Below are 21,053 nucleotides of genomic sequence, written 5' to 3'. Positions count from 1 at the left end.
TTTATTGTTTTAATCTGCATTTTTAGTTTTAGATTGAATATTTTTCTTATGTGTATTATTTGTAGTATTTACCATACTATCATGATGATGGTATTACAAGAATGGACTAAACTAATGCAGTAGATAAATACATGGATGTGCTATACAAAAATCAATTTGAAAACATGAATACACTTTCAGTTACTGCAATCATCAAGTGAATCTGTACTTTCCATGACAATTTTGTTACTTGGTATTAAATTCAGCTACAAGTTGTAGAAATCCCAAAGTAACTGTACCATAATACAAGTTGATTTCTCTCCCAGGTAAGTGGTCTAGAGCTGTTATGGCACTCCACAGACCCTGGCTCCTTCCATATAGATGTACTCTGTGTGGTATCTACCTTGCAGCCCAAGACAGCAGCATCTTTGCTCCAGGCAGCAGGAAAGATAAAGGGATGAAGAAGAGGAGGCAAATGGTGTGTGCCACCTGTCTCTTAAGAATGTTTACCAAGGAGGAGCTTCAAGATGGCGGAAGAGTAGACATGGAGATCACCTTCCTCCCCACAAATACATCATAACTACATCTACACGTGTAACAATCCCTACAAAACACCTACTGAACGTTGGCAGAAGAATGCAGACCACCCAAAAAGGTCTTGGTGCTCCAACCGGGTGTCAGACCTGTGCCTCTGAGGTGGGAGAGCCGAGTTCAGAACACTGGTCCACCAGTGACCTCCCAGCTCCATGTAATACCAAAAAGCGAAAATCTACCTGAGATCTCCATCTCAACACCAAGACCCAGCTCCACTCAATAACCAGCAAGCTCCAGTGCTGGACACCCCATGCCAAACAACTACCAAGACAGGAACACAACCCCACTCATTAGCAAAGAGGCTGCCTAAAATCATAAAAAGGTCACAGACACCCCAAAACACCACCAGACACAGACCTGCCCACCAGAAAGACAAGATCCAGCCTCATCCACCAGAACACAGGCACTAGTCCCCTCCAACAGGAAGCGTACACAGCCCACTTGAACCAACCTTAGCCACTGGAGGCAGGCACCAAAAACAACGGGAACTACAAACCTGTAGCCTGTGAAAAGGAGACCCCAAACACAGTAAGATAAGCAAAATGAGAAGACAGAGAACACACAGCAGATGAAGGAGCAAGGTAAAAACCCACCAGACCAAGCAAATGAAGATGAAATAGGCAGACTACCTGAAAAAGAATTCAGAATAATGAGAGTAAAGATGATCCAAAATCTTGGAAACAGAACAAATACAAGAAACGTTTAACAAGGACCTGGAAGAACTAAAGAGCAAACAATGATGAACAACACAATAAATGAAATTAAAAATTCTCTAGAAGGAATCAATAGCAGAATAACTGAGGTAGAAGAACAGATAAGTGACCTGGAAGATAAAATAGTGGAAATAACTACTGCAGAACAAAATACAGAAAAAGAATGAAAAGAACTGAGGACGGTCTCAGAGACCTCTGGGAAACGTCAAACACACCAACATTCAAATCATAGGGGTTCCAGAAGAAGAAGAGAAAAAGAAAGGGACTGAGAAAATATTTGAAGAGATTATAGTTGAAAACGTCCCTAATATGGGAAAGGAAATAGTTAATCAAGTTCAGGAAGGGCAGAGAGTCCCATACAGGATAAAGCCAAGGAGAAACATGCCAAAACACATATTAATCAAACTATCAAAAATTAAATACAAAGAAAATATATTAAAAGCAGCAAGGGAAAAACAACAAATAACATACAAGAGAATCCCCATAAGGTTAACAGCTGACCTTTCGGCAGAAACTCTGCAAGCCAGAAGGGAGTGGCAGGACATATTTAAAGTGATGAAAGGGAAAAACCTACGACCAAGATTACTCTACCCAGCAAGGATCTCATTCAAATTCAACGGAGAAATTAAAACCTGTACCGTAAAAGCAAAAGCTAAGAGAGTTCAGCACCACCAAACCAGCTTTACAACAAATGCTAAAGGAACTTCTCTAGGCTCTAGGAAACACAGGAGAAGGAAAAGACCTACAATAACAAACCCCAAACAATTAAGAAAATGGTAAGAGGACCATACACATCGATAATTACCTTAAATGTAAATGTTAAATGCTCCAACCAAAAAACATAGACTAGCTAAATGGATACAAAAACAAGACCCGCATATATGCTGTCTACAAGAGACCCACTTTAGACTTAGGGACACATACAGCCAGGAAGTGAGGAGATGGAAAAAGATATTCCATGCAAATGGAAATCAAAAGAAAGCTGGAGGGCTTCCCTGGTGGCGCAGTGGTTGAGAGTCTGCCTGCCAATGCAGGGAAACACGGGTTCGTGCCCCAGTCCGGGAAGATCCCACATGCCGCGGAGCGGCTGGGCCTGTGAGCCATGGCCGCTGAGCCTGCGCGTCAAGAGCCTGTGCTCCGCAACAGGAGAGGCCAGAACAGTGAGAGGCCCGCACACCACAAAAAAAAAAAAAAAAAAAAATCTGGAGTAGCAATTCTCATATCAGACAAAACAGACTTTAAAACAAAAACTAATACAAGAGACAAAGAAGGACACTACATAATGATCAAGGGATCAATCCAAGAAAAAGATATAACTATTGTAAATATTTATGCACCCAACTTAGGAGCACCTCAATACATAAGCTGCTGTATATGCTAACAGACATAAAAGGGGAAATCAACAGTAACACAGTAATAGTAGGGAACTTCAACATCCCACTTTCACCAATGGACAGATCATCCAAAATGAAAATAAATAAGGAAACACAAGCTTTAAATGATACATTAAACAAGATGGACTTAATTAATATTTATAGGACATTCCATCCAAAACCAACAGAATACACTTTCTTCTCAAGTGCTCGTGTAACATTCTCCAGGACAGATCATATCTTGGGTCACAAATCAAGCCTTGGTACACTTAAGAAAACTGAAATCGTATCAAGTATCTTTTCCAACCACAACGCTATAAGACCAGATATCAATTACAGGAAAAAATCTATAAAAAATACAAACACATGGATGCTAAACAATACACTACTTAATAAACAAGAGATCAATGAAGAAATCAAAGAGGAAATCAAAAAATACCTAGAAACAAATGAAAATGGAAACACGATGCCCCAAAACCTATGGGATGCAGCAAAAGCAGTTCTAAAAGGGAAGTTTATAGCAATACAATCCTACCTTAAGAAACAAAAAACATCTCAAACAACCTTACAACTAAAGCAATTACAGAAAGAAGAACAAAGAAAAACCAAATTTAGCAGAAGGAAAGAAACCATAAAGATCAGAGCAGAAATAAATGAAAAAGAAATGTAGGAAACAGTAGCAAAGATCAATAAAACTAAAAGCTGATTCTTTGAGAAGATAAACAAAATTGATAAACCATTAGCCAGACTGATCAAGAAAAAAAGGGAGAAGACTCAAATCAACAGAATTAGAAATGAAAAAGAAGTCACAACTGACACTGTAGAAATACAAAGGATCATGAGAGATTACGACAGGCAACTATATGCCAATAAAACAAACAACCTGGAAGAAATGGACAAATTCTTAGAAAAGCACAACCTTCCAAGACTGAACCAGGAAGAAATAGAAAATATAAACAGACCAATCATAAGCACTGAAATTGAAACTGTGATTAAAAATCTTCCAACAAACAAAAGCCCAGAACCAGATGGCTGCAGGGGGCAATTCTATCAAACATTTAGAGAAGAGCTAACACCTATCCTTCTCAAACTCTTCCAAAACATAGCACAGGGAGGAACACTCCCAAACTCATTCGACGAGGCCACCATCACGCTGATACTAAAACCATACAAAGATGTCACAAAGAAGAAAACTGCAGGCAATATCACTGATGAACATAGATGCAAATATCCTCAACAAAATACTAGCAAACAGAATTCAACAGCACAAAAGGATCATACACCATGATCAAGTGGGGTTTATCCGAAGGAATGCAATGCAAGGACTCTTCAATATACACAAATCAATCAATGTGATACACTGTATTAACAAACTGAAGGATAAAAACCACATGATAATCTCAATAGATGCAGAAAAAGCTTTTGACAAAATTCCACACCCGTTTATGATAAAAACCCTCCAGAAAGTAGGCATAGAGGGAACTTACCTCAACATAATAAAGGACACATATGACAAACCCACAGCCAACATCGTCCTCAATGGTGAAAAACTGAAACCATTTCCACCAAGATCAGGAACAAGACAGGGTTGCCCACTCTCACCATGATTATTCAACATTGCTTTGGAAGTTTTAGCCACAGCAATCAGAGAAGAAAAAGAAATAAAAGGAATCCAAATTGGAAAAGAAGAAGTAAAGCTGTCGCTGTTTGCAGATGACATGATACTATATATAGAGAATCCTAAAGATGTTACCAGAAAACTACTAGAGCTAATCAATGAATTTGGTAAAGCAGCGGGATACAAAATTAATTCACAGAAATCTCCTGCATTGCTATACACTAATGATGAAAAATCTGAAAGAGAAATTAAGGAAACACTCCCATTTACCACTGCAACAAAAAGAATAAAATACCTAGGAATAAACCTACCTAAGGAAACAAAAGACCTGTATGCAGAAAACTATAAGACACTGATGAAAGAAATTAAAGGTGATACAACCAGATGGAGAGATATACCATGTTCTTGGATTGGAAGAATCAACACTGTAAAAATGACTATATTACCCAAAGCAATCTATAGATTCAATGCAATGCCTATCAAACTACCACTGGCATTTTTCACAGAACTAGAACAAAAAATTTCTCAATTTTTATGGAAACACAGAAGACCCCGAATAGCGAAAGCAATCTTGAGAAAGAAAAATGGAGCTGGAGGAATCAGGCTCCCTGACTTCAGACTACACTACAAAGCTACAGTAATCAAGACAGTATGGTACTGGCACAAAAACAGAAATATAGATCAATGGAACAGGATAGACAGCCCAGACATAAACCCACACACATATGGTCACCTTATTTTTGATAAAGGAGGCAAGAATATACAATGGAGAAAAGACAGCCTCTTCAATAAGTGGTGCTGGGAAAGCTGTACAGCTATATGTAAAAGAATGAAATTAGAACACTCCCTAACAGCATACACAAAAATAAACTCAAAATGGATTAAACACCTAAATGTAAGGCGAGACACTATCAAACTCTTAGAAGAAAACATAGGCAGAACACTCTACAACATAAATCACAGCAAGATCCCTTTGACCCATCTCCTAGAGAAATGGAAATAAAAACAAAACTAAACAAATGGGACCTAATGAAACTTCAAAGCTTTTGCACAGCAAAGGAAACCATAAACAAGACGAAAAGAAAACCCTCAGAATGGGAGAAAATATTTGCAAATGAAGTAACTGACAGAGGATTAATCTCCAAAATATACAAGCAGCTCATGCAGCTCAATATTAAAAAAACAAACAACCCAATCCAAAAATGGGCAAAACACCTAAACAGACATTTCTCCAAAGAAGATATACAGATTTCCAACAAACACATGAAAGAATGCTCATCATTAATCATTAGAGAAATGCAGATCAAAACTACAATGAGATATCATCTCACACCAGTCAGAACGGCCATCATCAAAAAATCTACAAACAATAAATGCTGGAAAGGGTGTGGAGAAAAGGGAACCCTCTTGCACTGTTGGTGGGAATGTAGATTGATACAGCCACTATGGAGACCAGTATGGAGGTTCCTTAAAAAACTAAAAATAGAAACTACCATATGACCCAGCAATCCCACTACTGGGCATATACCCTGAGAAAACCATAATTCAAAAAGAGTCATGTAGCACAATGTTCACTGCAGCTCTATTTACGATAGCCAGAACATGGAAGCATCCTAAGTGTCCATCAACAGATGAATGGATAAAGAATTGTGGCACATATATACAATGGAATATTACTCAGCCATAAAAAGAAACGAAATTGAGTGAGTTATTTGTAGTGAGGTGGATGGACCTAGACTCTGTCATACAGAGAGAAGTCAGAAAGAGAAAAACAAATACCGTATGCTAACACATATATATGGAATCTAAAAAAAAAAATAAAAAGGTCATGAAGAACCTAGGGGCAGGACAGGAATAAAGACGCAGACCTACTAGAGAATGGACTTGAGGACACGGGGAGGGGGAAGGGTAAGCTGGGACAAAGTGAGAGAGTGGCATGGACATATATACACTACCAAATGTAAAACGGATAGCTAGTGGGAAGCAGCCACATAGCACAGGGAGATCAGCTCGGTGCTTTGTGACCACCTAGAGGGGTGGGATAGGGAGGGTGGGAGGGAGGGAGGTGCAAGAGGGAAGAGATATGGGGATATATGTATATGTACAGCTGATTCACTTTGTTATAAAGCAAAAACTAACACACCATTGTAAAGCAATTATACTCCAATAAAGATGTGGAAAAAAAATTTTTTTAATGTTTTCCAGAAGTTGCCACAAGGTATTTCTATTGACAATCCATAGGCTAGAACTTAGTCACAGGAATACAGGCAGCTGCAAGGGAAGCTAAGGAATACAGCCTCTATTTGGGGTAGTCAAATGCCCAATTAAAATTCTATTTCTACTGGTGGTTATCAAGGGGGAGGAAGGTGGGAGAGGGTTGGATTGGGAGTTTGGGATTAGCAGATGCAAACTGGTACATACAGAATGGATAAACAACAAGGTCCTACTGTATAGCACAGGGAACTATATTCAATATCCTATGATGAACGATAATGGAAAAGAATATGAAAAAGAATGTTTATATGTATAACTGAGTCACTTTGCTGTACAGCAGAAATTAACACATTATAATTCAACTATATTTCAATAAAAATAAATTTTTAAAAATTCTATTTCTGATGACAAAGATGAATACTGAGGAACTACTACTAGCCTCTGCCACAGTAATGTAATACAGTTCAAATACTCTACAAATAACTTACAGATGTTCATTTTTAAATATTACAAATCTCATCAACTCTAACCAGAGCTTCTGCAGATGCAATCATAACCAGTTGACTAAAACATGGATCACATTTCATCACAAATTTATTCTCCTTGTTGTAAATGCCCCTGCAACAACCAGACTTCTTTGAGTCCTCTGAACATGTGCATAAAATAGCCACAGAGTCAGGCTGCAAACAATGGACCAAATCCATCATCCCACAAATCTAGCCACTGTCTATTTCAACTTTTTTCTTTTCCTTTATAATACATATTTTCTGTTGGGACAATTAGAAAAACTCCAAAATTGACATCTATTCTCATTTATTGAACATCTACTATATATCAGGCTAATAGGTAATTAGCAGAAACAAGAAAAGATGTGAATAAGTTGACAAATAGAATAATGAGATTCAAATTAAATTTGATACTGTTTACAGCAACAGGGATTTAAAAACCACCCAAATGGGAAAGACATAGTTAAAGCATCAGATAGCAAAAATCACTCATGGAATTGTAAAAACATAAACATTTATTAATAAACAAACAAAAATTCTATAAATAAAGACACTGGCAGGTCTTACGTGTTTTTACCTCATGTGTATTATATATACTACCTCCTGACAGCAAAATCTTTCTTTTTTCTTAACAATATTCAGCAAAAAATTGGCATTCAGTTAGGACTACTAATTGATCAATGCGAAATGAACTTCCTCAAAAATGGGTTTTGCTGGGACTTCCCTGGTGGCACAGTGGTTAAGAATCCGCCTGCCAATGCAGGGGACACGGATTCAATCCCTGGTCCAGGAAGATCCCACATGCTGCGGAGCAACTAAGCCCGTGTGCCACAATTACTGAGCCTGCACTTTAGAGCCCGTGAGCCACAACTACCCAGCCTGTACGCCTAGAGCTTGTGTTCTGCGACAAGAGAAGCCACAGCAATGAGAAGCCCACGGACCACAATGAAGAGCAGCCCCCACTCACGGCAACTAGAGAAAGCCCACACGCAGCAACGAAGACCCAATGTAGCCAAAAATAAATTTTAAAAAAAAAATGGGTATTGCATTGCAATCACTTCTCAAATGCTACCTTTACTCTAAGGTCGCTCTGTCAGTGTGACTAACCCTTCTATGGGTTTTTAAGGTTAACCCAAAAAGGACATATTTTCACTGCCATAGATGCATATTACTATATGCCTTTTTGTTAAGTTTGTTCTTATTTGCTTTCACCCTATAATCCTATTGCACGTCATAATGTAATGTAAAATTTTAGACATTTTATGTTGTACATATCCTGCCTCTTGAGAAGACAAAAACATTGCCTGGCTACATACAGGAAAGAAACATCTTGGTAAGGTAGATTATAGAAAATAAGATATTTTGAGCCATTATTCTGTGTAATTACTACAAAAATCAAGGAAAAGGGAAAAATAAATGATAATTATGCTTCTGAAAGACAAATGGAGGTAACTGTAAATTACCCTGTAGGATTCTTAGTTCTAGTGAACTGTGATGTCCCTAAAAGCCCCCAGATGGCATTATAGCTTTGATTTTCCTAAGTCATTTGTTTTCATATGGCACAGATCAGAATCTACTTTAACAAGAAATTCCCTTTACTCCAATGATAAATATGGATATGAAAAATACTATTTTCTTAATCTGTTTATTCTTCACTTTGAGTAGGTTCTCAATTCTGAAGTACTTATGAATTTGTGTTTTGATTAAGAGAAAGCATTTTTCAAAATAAAATAGTTCATAAACCAAAACTTCCTGAAAGAACAAAATGTAAATTTTTTTTTCAGGGATACTACTTCATCTGTAAGAATCCAATAACATAAGTTTAAATAAATATGTATGCACAATATAAATTCAATCCCAAATGAATAATCTCAGTGAGAAAGAGAACTTTATTAGCAACTGTCACTAATTCTCTGTAACCTCTGAAATATTATTAATTTTCTTAGACTCAGTTTCTCTGAATTCAAAGCAAGAACACTACTTTTCTTAAACTGAAAAACACCTTTGAAATCTTTAGCTAAATGCTAGGAGTAGGTGTGAACAGGCATGCTTTTCAGCTAATATTAAATAATGGAATTTGTGTATTCAATAAATATAATGTCAGGCATAGGATCAATGTAATTTAACAGTAAATTACTGTAATGAATACTAAAATGAAAATAATTTTTATTAAAATGTGCTTCCCAGTTATTTACATTCAGCAAAATAAACTTGTTTAAATTGCAGCTCTATATACCTGCATATATAAGTTTTTAACACCACAACCTTCCATAAATGTTATTTTGAAAGTACGTGATACGAAATTTATCAAACTATAATTGAGTAGCAGACATCATAATCAATTCTACGGTATCACTTTCTAAGGATATGAAATTTTTATATATACTTTATTTACTAAATAATCAACATAATTAAGTTGAAGTTTCAGGCTGCAATTTAACTCCAAGACTTAGTCTTTGTTCTTTCCAAATTTAATCTACCCACTGCTGTATCAAATTATCTCTAACTTCAGGGCTTCCCTGGTGGCACAGTGGTTGAGAGTCCGCCTGCTGATGCAGGGGACACGGGTTTGTGCCCCTGTCCGGGAAGATCCCACATGCCGCGGAGCAGCTAGGCCCGTGAGCCATGGCCGCTGAGCCTGCGCGTCCGGAGCCTGTGCTCCGCAACGGGAGAGGCCACAACAGTGAGAGGCCCGCATACCACAAAAAAGTTCAATATCTTGGAATAACCTATAATGGAAAGGACTCTGAAAAAGAATATATATACACGCACACACACACACATATGTAAAATAATCACTCTGCTGTACGCCTGAAACACTGTAAATCAACTATACTTCAATTAAAAAAAAGAAAAAATTATCTCTAACTTAATGTACTAAGCAATTCAAACAAAATTATATTTATTGAGAATTAAGATTCAACTTGAAAATAGATTCTTGTGAAGACATGCCAGATTTAAAAATTTTTTCTAAAACAATATTGATACAAACAGCCTAGTTTGCATCTAGATTAGATAATTTAAAAGACTTTTTAACCTATAATTTTCATCTTTATTAAATGAATTTGCATTTTTATGTTAAATGTAAAGCCCATGCCAAAATTTTTCCAATTCTAGGTATGCAATTAAATTTTTTTCATGAGTTTACATATAACTTTAATGGTAACAAAAACCATGAAATCTTTTCTGCTATCTAACACACACAGATACACAAAAGAAAGTGTTTATATTCAAAATTCCAGAAGATTAATTCATCTAAGACCCTGATTACTCACTGAAAATATTAAAGAACATTATTTTTTCAATGTAATATATTACTTCAATACACTCTTCCAGTACATTAAAATTTTGTATTTTTTTAGTAAAATAAAAACAACTTTAAAACTTTAGGCCTCTACATGACTTTCCTTTAAATCACTTACAGTGTTGTTTTCAGAGGGCCCATGCATAGGCTCACTGGGAAAAACTGCATAGAGAACTAACAGTCACATGAGAAAACATGGATAATTATCTATCTCGCCCTTTTGGTGTATGATCACTCTCTGACTGGGTTCCAGGCCCATTTAGAATGGACTGACTAAATAAAATTAGCTTTGTTAAATTAGGAACCACAGATACAACGTGAAAAAACATCTACTCTAATAAATGTGCATTGACAATATCTTAGTAATCTCTTTAGATGCATTATTCTAGAGTCCAAATGATTCTATGCTAGAACTGGTAACAGCACTTTTGTCTAAAGATCTTTAAGTGCTCTTCCAGCATTAACCCATTAATTTTCACACTTTCTCTGTGAGGCAGTCAGAGGTAAATATGGTTAGTTTAATTTTCCACATGAGAAAAACAAATCACCAAGAAATAAATTTGCTAAAAATCACACATGCAATGCCAACAGAGGAAACTGAGCTCAAAGCCCAGAAACTCAACTGAATAAGCAGGAGGTGTTTTACACACTAGTGCACACAGAATGACCATCTCTATCACTATATTTACTATACATATTCCCATATAATCGAGACTTTCCTCACGTTCGCCCCTCCTGCTCCTCCTCTGCTGCTGATCCACCTTGGAAATGAACTTCCTTTCACACCTGAAACCCACCTGTTCCCAATCATTATGAAGTATACTATATCTGTTCAAAAGAACTGCTTGTGGGTAGGTGGGTTCAGACTATGCTTGGTACTATTTAACATAGCAAGACCCAACCAGTCTTTATTTACTTTTTTTTTTTAAAGGCAGACAACTTGGTTTGATAATGAATGGAGTTCAGAGTCTGACAAACTTGGGTATTAATCCAGCTCTGACACTCACTGTGAATTGAAACACATTACTTAACTCTTTGTACTCTTTGAGATTACTCTTTGAATCTCAGCTTCCTCATCTGTAATATGGCAACAGTTCTATTTCTTCATAAGTTTGTTAATATAATTATGTAAGATTATATAAAGCATGGGGATTATATAAAGTACCTGACACACTGCTGTAATTTCATTAAAAATCCAGCAGTTCTCAAGAGAATTGAACAAATAGAATTATTTCAACAAAAATCTTTCTTTGGACTTATATGCTAAGAACTATAAAACATTAATAAAGGAAATTAAAGAGGATTCAAAGAATGGAAAGATGTCCCATGCTCTTGGACTGGAAGAATATTGCTAACATGGCAATACTATCCAAAGCCACCTACAGATTTAATGCGATCCCTATCAAATTACCCATGGCATTTTTCACAGAACTAGAACAAATAACCCAAAAATGTATATGGAACCATAAAAGACCCAGAATTGCCAAAGCAATTCTGAGGGGGAAAAAACAAAACAAAGCAGGAGGCATAACTCTCCCAGACTTCAGACAATACTACAAAGCTACAGTAATCAAAACAATGTGGTACTGGTATAAAAACAGACATACGAATCAATGGAGCAGAATACAGAGCTCAGAAATACACCCACACACCTATGGTCAATTAATCTTTGACAAAGGAGGCAAGAATATAAAATGAGGAAAAAAATCATCTCTTCAGCAAGTGGTGCTGGGAAAGTTGGAGAGCTACATGTAAATCAGTAAAGTTAGAACACACCCTCACACCATACACAAAAATAAACTCAAAATGGCTTAACGACTTAAACAGAAGACATGACACCATAAACTCCCAGAAGAGAGCATAGGCAAAACATTCTCTGACATAAATCATACCAATGTTTTCTTAGGTCAGTCTTCCAAGGCAATAGAAATAAAAACAAAAATAAACAAATGGGACCTAATCAAACTCAAAAGCTTTTGCACAGCAAAGGAAACTACATAGACAAAACGAAAAGTCCACCTATGGAATGGGAGAAAATATTTGCAAGAAATGCGACTGACAAGGGCTTAATTTCCAAAATACACAAACAGCTCATGTGGCTCAACACCAAAAAAACAAACAAACCAATCAAAAAATGAGCAGAAGACCTAAATAGACATTTCTCCAGGGAAGATACACAGATGGCCAGTAGACACATGAAAAGATGCTCAACGTCGCTAATTATTAAAGAAAGGCAAATCAAAACCACACTGAAATATCAACTCACACCAGTCAGAATGGCCATCATCAAAGTCTACCAACAATAAATGCTGGAGAGGGTGTGGAGAAAAGGGAACCCTCCTACACTGTTCATGGGAATGTAAACTGGTGCAGCCACTATGGAAAATGGTATGGAGGTTCCTTAAAAAACTAAAAACAGAGCTACCATATGACCCAGCAATCCCACTCCGGGGCATATATCCAGAGAAAAACATGGTTCAAAAAGATACATGCATCCCAATGTTCATTGCAGCGCTGTTTACAATAGCCAAGACATGGAAGCAACCTAAATGTCCATTGACAGATGAATGGATAAAGAAGATATGGTACATGTATACAGAGGAGTATTACTCAGCCATTAAAAAGAATGAAATAATGCCATTTACAGCAATATGGATGGACCTGGAGATTATCATATTTTTAAAAATGATACAGGTGAACTTATCTACAAAACAGAAACAGACTCACAGACTTAAGAGTTTGAACTTACTGTTACCAGGGGGGAAGGGTGGGGGGAGAGGGACAGATTGGGAGTTTGGGATTGACATGTACACACTACTGTATTTTAAACAGATAACCAACAAGGACCTCTGTATAGCAAAGGGAATTCTGCTCAATATTCTATAATAACCTAAATGAGAAAAGAATTTGAAAAAGAATAGATACATGTGTATGTATAACTGAATCACTTTGCTGTACGTATGAAATTAACACAACACTGTTAATTAACTATGCTCCAATATAAAATAAATATTTTAAAAAGCCCAAGCTTTTGCATAGCAGAGGAAACCATTAAAACAAAAACAAAAATACAACCTATGGAATAGGAGAAAATATTTGCAAATGATGTGACCGACATGGGAATAACCTCCAAGATATACAAACAGCTCATACAAATCAACAAAAAAAAAAACCAAACAAGGGACTCCCCTGGTGGTCCAGTGGGTAGGACTCCGCACTCCCAATGCAGGGGGCCCGGGTTCGATCCCTGGTCAGGGAACTAAGATCCCATATGCCACAACTAAGCCCATGTACCACCAACTACTGAGCCTATTCGCTCTAGAGCCCACACACCACAACTAGACAAGCCTGTGCAAAAGAAAAATGAAAAACAAAAAAAAACCCAATCAAAAACTGGGCAGAAGACCTAAAGAGACATTTCTCCAAAGAAGACATAAGGATGGGCAGTAGGCACATGAGATGCTCAATGACACCAATTATTAGAGAAATGCAAATCAAAACTACAATGATGTACCACCTCACGAGGGTCAGAATGGCCATCAGTAAAAAGTCTACAAATAACAAACGCTAGAGAGGGTGTGGAGAAAGGGGAACTCACGTACACTGTTGGTGGGAATGTAAGTTGCTGCACCCACTATGGAAAAGAATATGTAGGTTCCTCAGAAAACTAATAATACAATTACCATATGATCCAGCAATTCCACTCCTGGGCATATATCCAGACAAAACTATAATTCAAAAAGATACATGCACCCCTATGTTCACAGCAGCACTATTCATAATAGCTAAGACATGGAAACAACCTAAATGTCCAACAAAAGATGAATGGATAAAAAAGATGTGGTACATATATACAATGGAATACGACTCAGCCATAAAAAAGAACAAAATAATATTTGCAGCAATATGGATGCAACTAGAGATTATCATACTAAATGAAGTATGTCAGATAGAGAAAGACGAACACCATATGATGTCACTTATATGTGGAATCTAAAATATGGCACAAATGAACCTATCTACAAAACAGAAACAGACTCACAGACATAGAGAACAGACTTGTGGCTGCCAAGGGAGAGGGATTGGGGGAGGGATGGACTGGGAGTTTGGGATTAGTAGGTGCAAACTATTTAGAATGGATAAACAACAAGGTTCTACTGTATAGCACAGGGAACTATATCCAATCTCCTTAAACGATAATGGAAAAGAATATTAAAAAGAATGTATACATGAGTATAAACTGAGTCACTTCGCTCTATAGCAGAAATTAACATTGTAAATCAACTATACTTCAAAAAAAAAAAACGAAAGGAAAAAATCCTTCTCTGGGTCATGATATTTTGCTAACTTATATTGTCCCAAATAATTAGATAATTACTTAGTTTTCCATTTTATATTCTTAATGTAGAACTTACTATATATAAGTCTATATACTTATCACTGTCATAACTTATTTCTGCTCATCTATCTATCTAGAAGAAAAATGATTAGTTGTTATAACCATTCTGTACTGAGAAAAAATGCACAAGGCTGTCCTCTCCTCATCAGCTCAAACCCTTCCTGTTTCTATATGCCCTTATTTCACTGCTCCCACCTAACTAAATTCTCAGCCTGGTATAACCTACCAAAATTTAGGAATTTGAGGTAAGGATTCTGGTAAGGCATAGGGGCTGACTATGAGGAAAAATTTATGGATGGAATGACAAGACATAGTCACAGCATTTGAGAAGTGAAAGAGACCTTTGCAATAATTCACTGAATTTCCTTTTTCACCGGAGACTAAATTATGCGCAAACCTAGAACTGAGGCTGTAATCCATTACCTATTCAATTTCATCACTTGATATCTTTTCTTACTTCCTCACTACAAAGGCACATTAAAGACCTCTAGTATGCAAACATGATAAAGCGAAGTGAGGTGAGGTGGACAGAGGTGAAGAGGGGGGAGGAGAGCCTAAAAAGAACACATGGCCTGGGCAACTCTCCATTTGAGTCCTGATAACTACCTGAAAACATACATCCTTCATTCTTATAAGTTCCCATGACTCCAGGACATCTTACTGGCTGGAACTCATTAAACCAACTAAGTTTCTAGTCCTCAGTCCCTAACCTGTGGGAGTTTTACATGCCAGGAGACTCCAGCTACCTTATGAGTCTAGCCCAAACAAACTAGTATTGCCCCTAGACTCCCCTCTGTCTCCTAAAGTTCCCTTTAGGGTACAAAATAACTGTTCCCCAGACAATTAAGGGAGAAACTGCCCATCTGCCCAATGAAAATGATATATCAAAAATGGAAACATTAATTCCAAGTCATTAATATTCCAGGTCCATAATCCCTTATCCATAATTCCAAAATCCAAAAAGCTCTCAAAAAAGAAAAATATGTATAACTCATTTGGTGGCAAAACTTCATTTGACCATATTTTGTGGCAAAACCTAACCTAAGTTGATGTGAGGCTTTTTTAGTCTTGTTTTAGCACATTCCATGTGAATATTCACACATTTCACTGCAGAAACACTAATGTTTTTGACCATGTCTACTGTGCTGCCCCCAGAGAGTATTATAAATAGCATATGTACATTACTATTTTATAAACTCTAAAAAATTCTAAATTCTGAAATTCATCTGGTACCAAAGATTTCAGATTAGGCACCGTGGGCCTTATAAGAAATAGGCTTCTGGTCCTTCAGATTTTAAGACTTCAGCTTGATTCCTGGCCCCACCTTCTAGCTCAGTAACTGTGGATAAGTCATCTGGTTCTTACTAAGTTTGAGATACTTACAAGAGTTATTTTTGCAGAAGAATCAACAGAACTTCATGACCTACAGGTGACTAAAACATTAAAGGTGAGAAGTCAGGAGGAGAAGTAGGCCTGAGATGCAATCAATTACACATCTTTTGGCATTTGAGGCAATGTATGAAGATGCCCTCTAGCAGATGTACAGATAGACTGTAGTTCTAGTGCATGGATGCTGGAGTAAGAGCTACAGAGTTGAGGAAAACAGAACTAAAAACTGGACCTTTGAGACAGCAGCTAATTCCAGAGAACAAGTCCCAAGAAAAGTCCTAGAGAATGCCAGAGGGAAAGAAATCAGTCTTTAAAAGAAACAGAAAGAACCATCCAAGAGACAGAAGGCCAAGGAACACAGCACCATAAAAGCCAAAGTAAAACAGAGTTTCCCAAAGGGGTTGATCAGAAAAATTAAACTCTGGGAAAAGATTATGGATTATGAGGTGTCTGAGCAAAGGGTAATCGTTTCGACTAGAAGGAAGCCACTAGAGATTTTCAAAGTGTGGTTTCAGTAAAGACTATAAGGGAATGTGTGATGCATGGTGAGGAAATGAAGGTAACAGATCAGGGCACTCATTTGAGAAAAAATATAAACAACTGTAGTAGTCAGCTAAGAAAAGGAAAATCAGAAAAGTAAATAATGGTAAACAACTCACGCATCTGAAAAATAAAATGGAATATTTTCTACTTTTTAGAATAATCTAAATAACATTTATCTCTTTAAAGCACAAACTTTATATTTATCAAGTGCTTGGAAAGTATCTAATTTATTACTCTGCTTTATAACTTTTATGAAGAGAAACAACTATATTTTGCAGATGGAGTAAAGGCAGGTTTAAGTACTTTCTTCATTATTATTACTATTCCTAGTTAGTAAGCTTTCATTGATTACCTACCATATTCAGAAAGCTATACCAGTGCCATGCTCATTATAGTGCCTGGCATTATTCAGTGCTTAGTAACTTTTTTTTAAACTGTGTTGAATTAGGAATATTTAAATTTAGTGTCACTATAAGCCCTCTGGAGTACCAGGTTCTTTCTTAGTTCAACCGTCTTGCAAATGGTAAGAAACAGATTTGAATATACCCACATATATACCAGAAAAAAAAAACTGAATATAAAGAATAAAGATCAAAGGACTTCCCTGGTGGTCCAGTGGTAAAGAATCCACCTTTGGGACTTCCCTGGTGGCACAGTGGTTAAGAATGTGCCTGCCAATGCAGGGGACATGGGTTCGATCCCTGGTCCGGGAAGATCCCACACGCCGTGGAGCAGCTAAGCCCATGCGCTATAACTACTGAGCCTGCGCTCTAGAGCCCACAAGCCACAACTACTGAGCCTGCGTGCCTAGAGCCCATGCTCCACAATGAGAAGCCACCACAGTGAGAAGCCCGTGCACTGCAATGAAGAGTAGCCCCCACTTACCGCAACCAGAGAAAGCCCATGCGCAGCAACGAAGACCCAACGCATAAATAAATAGATAAATAAATAAATAAATAAATAAATAAAATTTATAAAAAGAATCCGCCTTCCAATGCAGGGGATGCGAATTCGATCTCTGGTCGGGGAACTAAGATCCCACGTGCCATGGGGCAACTAAGCCCACACACACAACTACTGAGCTCGCACACCTCAACAAGAGAGCCTGCGTGCCACAAACTACAGAGCCCACGCGCTCTGGAACCCGCTCACCACTACAGAGCCCACACACCCTGGAGCCCGTGTGCCACAACTAGAGAGCGAAAACCCACATGCCACAAGAAAAGATCCCACGTGCCTCAACAAAGAGATCCCGTGTGCCGCAACTAAGACCCAACGCAGCCCAAAAAAATGAAGGAAGGGAGGGAGGGAAAATAAAGATCAAATTACAGTTCAGTAAGAATTACGAACATTAAATATTGACTCCACTGACTCACTAAATGCCCATTCATTTGAAACCTAAGAAAACAGGAGGAAAAAAAAGACCTGAAAGAACTAAGAATTTGAATATGCAATCCTTTTATTAAAGAGCAATGGGGCATCTAATTATCTGAGGAATTGACAATTGTTTCAACTCATTTGCTATTTCAAAAAAATATATGCTAAGATTTTAATAAACTTGTTTTCTTACACTTTTTATAAGTTACATCTCATAGTTTAAAACAGCAGGGTACCTGTACTCATACACAAGGACAAAACAATCAGGTTATTTCTAAAGAAAATATGGCCATTTAAAAATAGAATAAATAACTTGTTTTCTCTTATTATTACTCTAGGGTTTTTATATAGGGTTTTTTAGGTTAGTGCAACTGAGGCATTTTCTACCAAAGTACCATAAAAAGAATAAAACACTTACCCAGGAATTGGGGTAGGAAGGACATTAATAGCCGAAAAGGCTCTCCACAAGCTCAAGATGTATCTTAGAATTTTGTGTTAACTGAACATTCTACCCCACAATACAGTCATGTTTTTTAATATAAAATATTGCTCCAGATTATTTACCACTTACATTACATTTCTCTTAATATTTGAGTAAAATCAACCCTCAAGGAAGATGCACCACAAATCCAATGGCTTCCCAACTTACTGGCCTCTCAGCCTCAGTTTTAGAACTATAGCTATAGGAGTTTAGGTAATGAGGGGAGGACACAATGTTTTCTGATCAAATGAATCTTTCAAGAGACAACATAGGGCTTCCCTGGTGGTGCAGTGGTTGAAAATCTACCTGCCAATGCAGGGGACAAGGGTTCGAGCCCTGTTCTGGGAAGATCCCTCATGCCGCGGAGCGACTGGGCCCGTGAGCCACAACTACTGAGCCTGCGTGTCTGGAGCCTGTGCTCCGCAGCAGAAGAGGCCACAATAGTGAGAGGCCCGCACACCGTGATGAAGAGTGGCCCCCGCTCACCGCAACTAGAGAAAGACTTCGCACAGAAACGAAGACCCAACACAGCCAAAAATAAATAAATAAATTTATAAAAAAAAAAAGAGACAACATACTACTGAGGATTGTTGAGGAGGGTGGAGTAAGGAGGCAACATAGAGAGTGAGTGGGCAATGTAAATGTACTCCACTGAAGAGCCAAAACTTTCTAAACTTAATAGTAAAGAAGGATTCATATTCTTTTCATTATGTCCCATGAAATTAAATGCCACAAAATTATTTCAGTTTGCTTTCCTTCATTCACCTATTCCTTCATTCATCCATTCATTCATTCAACAAATATGTATTATGTCCCTTTCCATGCCAGATTGTGTCCTAGATACTAAAGATACGAAAATGAAACAGAAAATCCCTACCTTGAGGATCTCACAGTCTTGGGGGAAGGGATATGCAGTACAACAGAGTAAGAGCTATAAAAATAATTCTACACAGTGAGCACAGAGAGACCAACTCTTCCTAGGAGAGTTGCCAAAAAAAAGGAAACATCAAATTTTTAAGAAGAGGCAGAAATGTAGTACATTGAGAACCACAGATGAAATGAACTGAAAAAGACTTTGAATTCATTTAGGCCAATGTCTCATCTTAAAAACAAAAAAACCCTGAGGCCCAGATTGGTAAATGATCCTGCCAAATGGGGTGGAGCTTGTTAGAGGTGGTCTGAAGCCAGTGCTCATTGCACTTTAACAACTGCCAGCTCCGTCTTCAGCATTCTCTGGTTCATTTTCTAGCCTCTAGTCATTTTTTAAATCTTATATATAAAAATTTTATCCATCACAAAAACACTTAAATTTTTAACTTTAAGGTGATACCGTGCTTTTCCAGGAATATGTTTTTTCTTTAAAAAATTGTATTACAATTTTTTAATTTCACTGTCATGTAACCTATCGATCAAACTGAATAGCTTTTAACATTTTGGCACATGTACTTTACCTCTCCTTTTCTTCTTTCTTTGTTACCAAAAATTCTAAAGTAAATCCCTGACATGTCTATGTCATTTCAACCCCCAATACTTCTATGTTTATATCTGAAAAACAAGGACAATTTCTTACATCACTACAATATGGTCATACCTACAAAATTAACAATGATTCCTTAATAACATCTAATAGCCAATCAATATTTAAATTTCCTTATTTATCTCAAAAATGTCTTTTTATAGTTATTCCATTTAAAATATTTATTTTAAATATTTATTTCTACTTCACTACAAAACATTATTCAACAATCCTATTTTTCTTGCTTTTTACAAACTTCTATTCTGAACTTGTACTTTACTTACAAGGGTCTTACACATAAGTCATTAACTTCAGGCACACCTCCCCAACCCTTATCCCAGTATCTCCCCATATATATATATATATATGTATATATATAATTTTTCTTTTTTGGCTGTGTTGGGTCTTTGTTGCTGCACGCAGGCTTTCTCTAGTTGTGGCGAGTGGGGGCTACTCTTCATTGTGGTGCACGGGTTTCTCATCATGGTGGCTTCTCTTGTTGTGGAGCACAGGCTCTAGGCATGCAGGCTTCAGTAGTTGTGACACGCAGGCTCAGTAGTTGTGGCTCACAGGCTTAGTTGCTCTACAGCATGTGGGATCATCCTGGACCAGGGCTTGAACCCGTGTCCCCTGCATTGGCAGGCGGATTCTTAACCACTGTGCCACCACCGAAGTCCCTCAATATATTTTTAAAACTTGAATAATTACTTCAGATATCCTTCCTGCTTTTTCATCCCAACTTACATAAGCTATGGCTCTCTTATTATTTTCTCTAGTCTAATCAAATTACAGTAAAACCCCATTAAAAAGGTCCCTTTTATATCACAGATAAAATCACGTTTCAGATTCAGATACACACACACACATATACACACACACACATATACACACACACACACACACATATGGCACTGTGTGATTCATGTAACTGCAATCATAATCCAATAAACCTAGATTTTCCTTCCCTGTCAATGCAAAAGTGAAAATTGAGTTTGCTTGTATCTGTATCCCTGATATGGCTCCTTTCTTGGCCATATTTTCAAAAGC

Source organism: Aethalodelphis obliquidens, unplaced genomic scaffold, assembly GCF_003676395.1.
Source record: "Aethalodelphis obliquidens isolate GAN/ISIS:26980383/991018 unplaced genomic scaffold, ASM367639v1 scaffold4, whole genome shotgun sequence".
Taxonomy (NCBI): domain Eukaryota; kingdom Metazoa; phylum Chordata; class Mammalia; order Artiodactyla; family Delphinidae; genus Aethalodelphis; species Aethalodelphis obliquidens.
The sequence above is the reverse complement of the archived record's forward strand: the minus strand, read 5'-3'. Positions refer to the sequence as shown.